Source organism: Enhydra lutris, unplaced genomic scaffold (assembly GCF_002288905.1).
Source record: "Enhydra lutris kenyoni isolate GAN:26980312 unplaced genomic scaffold, ASM228890v2 scaffoldscaffold6, whole genome shotgun sequence".
NCBI lineage: Eukaryota > Metazoa > Chordata > Mammalia > Carnivora > Mustelidae > Enhydra > Enhydra lutris.
Genome location: NW_019154090.1, coordinates 21,683,030 through 21,688,450, shown reverse-complemented (window position 1 = coordinate 21,688,450; position 5,421 = coordinate 21,683,030).

The following is a 5,421-nucleotide window of genomic DNA, read 5'->3' as shown; positions in this document are numbered from 1 at the left end:
TCTGCTGTAATCTCCTCCTGGAGAGTGAATGTCACCTACTCCTGGGCGCCCTCCGTGATTGCCAAAGGCAGAGTCTGATGCTTCTCCTAGGTTCATTCTTCTTTTGTAGAACTCAAAATATCCTATTGTATTCGTTTGTTTCTATGTCTCTCCACCACCAGAGCCCAAGATCTTGTCCCTAGTGTTTACCTGACATACAAATGGCCCTCAATGAATGTCTGCTGAATAAAGCTTTTCAGGTTTCAAGACTGTGGAAGATCTTGGGTCTCCAGAACAGGTGAGAGTGTTTGGATTTTCCTGGGAAGAGCAAGTTGACGTTGACATGTAATCCATCTTCTGATGGAAATTCTCTTTGCTGACCTCTCTAATGAGCCCAGCATTGGAATGTGAACGTCTCCTCCTTGCAGCAGACCTGCTCCTGGGAGATCCTAGAACACAGGAATAGGACTCAGACACCTGAGAGTGGACTCCTGTCCTGAGTTCATACCTTGTAAAAAGCAAGAGAAGAACAGGTCTTGTTCAATCGGGTCTTGTCAATCAAAGTTGGTTACCAGCTATAATGCTCCTGGAGGCCCAGAGAAGGAGTTCGGGATGTGATGAGTCTCCACTGCTGTTTGGACCCTGCCACTTCTGAGAGAAATGTGTCCCTGACCTTTCTGGAACACAGAAGATGTTCAGATCCCTGGCAGAAAGACCACCCTTGTTTCGATCCTGTGTCCTGGATTTATCAGGCTCTGCCACACTCAGGATTCATTTATTTAGCTTCTTGGTTTCACACCTGTGCTGAACCAAAGGCAGAAGGAAGGGATGGGACGCTGCAGAACTGGGCTCAGGCAGGGACCCCCACCCCCCAACAAAGCCAGGTGGCTAGCACCCTACCCCTAAAACCACCTGCTCTGAATAAGGGCCCTACTCTGTTCTTGCTACTGTCTCTGTCTGACCTTTACAGCTGGAATTTCTTCTTCTGGCTTCAGTCTGGGGTGGGGGATTTTGACAGGTCATGAGTATATCCAGCATCTATGCTCCAGCAGGAACAGAGGTGAGGGTGTGTTTACCTCTTCCGTCTGCCAGAGTGGAGAAGGGGCTCCCTTTTCCTGTTTCTTGAGATTCTGACAAATGGAAGATGGGTAGTCCAACTGACAAATGCCAGTCCCCACCCCCACCGCCAACTCCATGAATTCTGTATTCTCTCCCGTTACTTTTCAGAAGGGCCCCTTTTGTGGGCTTAGTTGTCACTCAACAAACATTCACTTATGTACCTCCACGGGTCAGGCAGTCGTGCTGGGAGGAAGGAGCAGAGGAAACAGAAGTTACACTCTACTGGGGGAGAGACTGATGAGGAATAAGCAGATTGTGGTAATGCTGTACAAGAAATGGGCAGGCAGCTGTGCAGGAAAGTAAGAGACATCTCCTTAGAGAATTTCTGTTATCTATACCTCCAAAATTAGTGGCTAAAAGTACTCATCTATTTAGCTCATGATTTTGGGGGCCAGGAATTTGGAAAAGGCTGGGCTGGGAGCTTCTTCTCTGCTCCATGCGATGTGAGTGGAAGTGTTCGGGGTTGGAGAATCCACTTCCAAGGCGGTTTCTCTTTTGCCCAAAACTTTGTAGTGAATAATTCAAATACACGAAGTTGAAAGGATTGTATGGCAAACATTATACTAACCACCTAGATTGTACACTTAACATTTTACCATCATGGCTTTATCTTATATCTATCCATCTCTCCACCTCTCCCAGAGGGCTTCTTCACTCCCTTTCCGGTGTCTGATGCTCCTTGATTCTCTTCCTCCCACGTGGCTTGCACTTCTCATAGCTCACTGATCTCAGGCTAATCTTCCTACTCCTCCTCCCCCCACTCCTCCTCCTCTTCCTCCCCCACCCCTCCTTTCCCTCCTCTTCCTCCTCCTTCTCGTTCTCCCCCTCCCCCTTCTCTCCCTCTCTCCTCTTCCCATCCCTCTCCCTCTTCCCCCCTGTACCTTCCCTTCCCCTCCCCCGGCCCCTCTCCTTTCCTCTCCCCCTCCTCCCCCTCTCCGTCCTCCCTCTCCGTCCTCCCTCTCCTCCTCTCCTCCCCTCCTCCTCCTCCTCTTCGTCCTCCTTCTTTTAAAAGATTTTATTTATTTATTTGAGAGAGAGAGAGAGAGAGCAAGCACAAGGAGGAAGAGGGATAGAGGAAGAGGGAGAAGCAGTCTTCCCGTTGAACAGGGAGCCTGCTATGGGGTTTGATCCCAGGACCCCGGGATCATGACCTGAGTTGAAGGCAGACGCTTAACCAACTGAGCCACTGAGACACCTCTCGTACTACTCACCCTTCTTTCATGGCTGACTTTCAGGCCAGGTAAGTGCCGTGCCTGAGGCTGACACAGACTCTCCCGCAGTATGCTGTTGGTTAAAGTGGTCATGGGCAGAAAAACCTATCGTATGGGCCCCGCAGGAGCCATCTTTAGGAAAAACAACCAGCTTTAAAGGGTGGTCAGGGAAGTCCTTTCTGAAAAGATGGTATTTGGGCTGAGCCCTGAGAGATGAAAATGAGTCTGGTTTGTGCAAAGCCAGGAGAGGCGAGCATTCCAGGCAAAGAGACCAACAAAGCAAAAGGCTTAGAGGTAGAAAAGCACGTCTTGCACCTCAACTTTCCTTTTCCTGTATTCAACCCAGCCTATTATCTGGGACGGACATTAAGCCGCTTCCCTAAGGAAATCTTCTCAGATATTTCAGTCCCTTTGGATGCTTTCTCTCTTCCTGGGGAGCTCATCTGGCTTGCCCAGGTTGGCTGGGTAGTGCACTCACTGGTTATGCACGTAGTCTCTGTGAGGCTTTGGGAAGTTGCCTAACTTCTCCAGCCTTAGGTTTCTTCACTTGTAAATGAGAGTAATTACAGCTGCCTTATAAAATGGTTGGCAGGAGAATATTGATATATGTCAAGTGCTTGGCACTTAGTGAATACGCAATCAATGGCAGCTGTAATTAATAATTACGAAGCAGTTTACACTGTCATGTGTTCACCCAGTTTAGAAATTTTTTTTCAGAGCAGAAACCATATCGTTTTCAACGTTTTCTTTCATGGTGCAAGCAGTGTGCCTTGCATAGATATTATGGATAGGAGCAAGCATGGCACAGAGCTCCTCCCCTTGCTGTGGTGCTAATGGAGCTGCAGGACACAAAGATGAGCAAGACTCAACTGGTACCTTCCAGGAGCTTCCAGAGAGTGAGCAAGCAGTTATGCCTGCAGCAGCTGCACTGGGAATTTTTTACCCTTGGATACAGAGTAACAGGTTTCAAAGCACCTGCACATCTGTATTAGTTGGCTAGAGCTGCCGTAAAAATACAGCACAAATTTGGGTGGCTTAAACAACACATATTTCTTTTCTCACAGCTCTGGAGGCTAGGAATCTGAAATCAAAGCTGAGGGCTGCAAGGGAGAATCAGCCTCGTGGCTTTTCCCAAGCTTCCAGTGGCTTACTGGCAATCTTTGTCATTCCTTGGCTTGTAGAAGCATCATTCTGATCTCTATCTTCACTTGGTGTGCTTCCTGGGTGTAGATCTGTGTCCAAATTTCCCCTTTAAATAAGGACACCGGTCAGATTAATGCATGTCTTAATCACTTCATTTTAATGTGATTACCTCTGTAAATACCCTATATGGTCTCCATGTATGATGATATTTTGAGCTACTGGGGTTTGGGACTCCAACGTAGCTTTTTTGGGGAGGGACACAGTTCAACACATAAAACATCTCTGTCTCCTATGACCCTCCTCATCCACAACCCACAGTGAGTCCCCCCCTTTTTAAAAACAGACTTTATTTACTTATTTGACAGAGAGAGAAAGAGAGATCACAAGTAGGCAGAGAGGCAGGCAGAGAAAGAGGGTGAAGCAGGCTCCCTGCCGAGCCTTTGGCGCGGGGCTCTATCCCAGAACCCTGAGATCATGACCTGAGCCAAAGGCAGAGGTTTAACCCCCTGAGCCACCCAGGCGCCCCCACAGTGAGCCCCTTTAAGGGCAAGTACCAACTCTTGTCCTACATATCTGTACCCTTCTTATGCTCCACGCCTTTCCCACGGCCTTTTCACATCCCACTGTGCTCTTTCTTCCATTTCTTTTCCTGGCAAAATCCTACTCATTCTTTATTTCTTAGCTTAAATATTACCTCCACAGAGAGGCCTTGCCTGATCACCCTGTCTTGATTGTATCTCCCATGTTATTTATTCTCTCATGGTTTCTCCTGCTTCCCAACACATCTCCTGATTCATATAGATTTCTCTGTGTGACTGATTAATGGAGGTGTCAGATAGTAACTGTTACTCTGTAAGCACAGTGGGGGTAGGGACCCACCTACCTGCCATTGTCCTCCCAGTTCCGTAGTACATGGAAATCTAGGGCAGAGACTCCATAAATATCTGTCGAATAAATACATTGTTACATTCTTGTATCCTCCATTCCACCTCACATAGTATGGAGTTAGTGGGTGTTGTCTGAATTATAATTATTAAATTAATTAATTTTAAAAAGATTTTATTAGAGAGAGAGAGCAGGGGCAGAGGGAGAAGTAGACTCCCCACAGAACAGGAAGCCGGATTGGGGGTGGTTGGAGGATTGATCCCAGGACCTCAAGATCACTACCTCAGCAGAAGGCAGATGCCTAACTGACTGAACCACCCAGGTGCCCCTTATTTATTTATTTAAGAATCTTATTCATTTATTTATTTGAGCAGAGAGAAATGGAGATCACCAGCAAGAGGAGGAGCAGAGGGAGAAGCTGACTCCCCGCTCAGCAGGGAGCCTAAGACCCTGCAGGAAGTGGCCTATCCCAGGACCCCAGGACCACCCCAGGAGCCAAAGGCCAACGCTGAACCCATTGGGCCACCCAGGTGTGCCTCAATTACAATTATTTTAGTGTCTTCTAAGAGTGAGCTCTTTGAGGGTAAGATTAGGTCTCAATTCTTTTTTTGATCGCTACCATCCAACTCCTCCTCTTTGATCTTCTTTATATTAGTTATCTATATATGCTATATAACAAATAACCCCGAAAGTAGGAGCTTAAAGCAGTAACATTTATTATTTCACAATTTCATTGTATCCCACTAACCAGCACAGGGGATAGAGGATGCACTCATTTTTTTTTAAACGTTCTATGCCTGTCGTGGGGCTCCAGCTCAGAACCCCGTGAAAGGTTTGAGCGAATTCTAATAATGGGCTCTTGTTTGAATGCTAAGAATTCTTGTTCCTCTACCCTCTTTGTAAGTTCCTAGTTCAGCTTCTAGCATAGAATTAAAGCGCCCATAGACGTCTATGAACGACTGCTGAAATGTGTCCAGACAAAGGGGCTTAGGGAATCTGGAGAGGTCTGTAACCCGCTTCTCCAGGGCTCCCCCTCCTGCTCAAACCCACTGAGTTGGGACAAAGGCGGGAACCCTGGCAACGC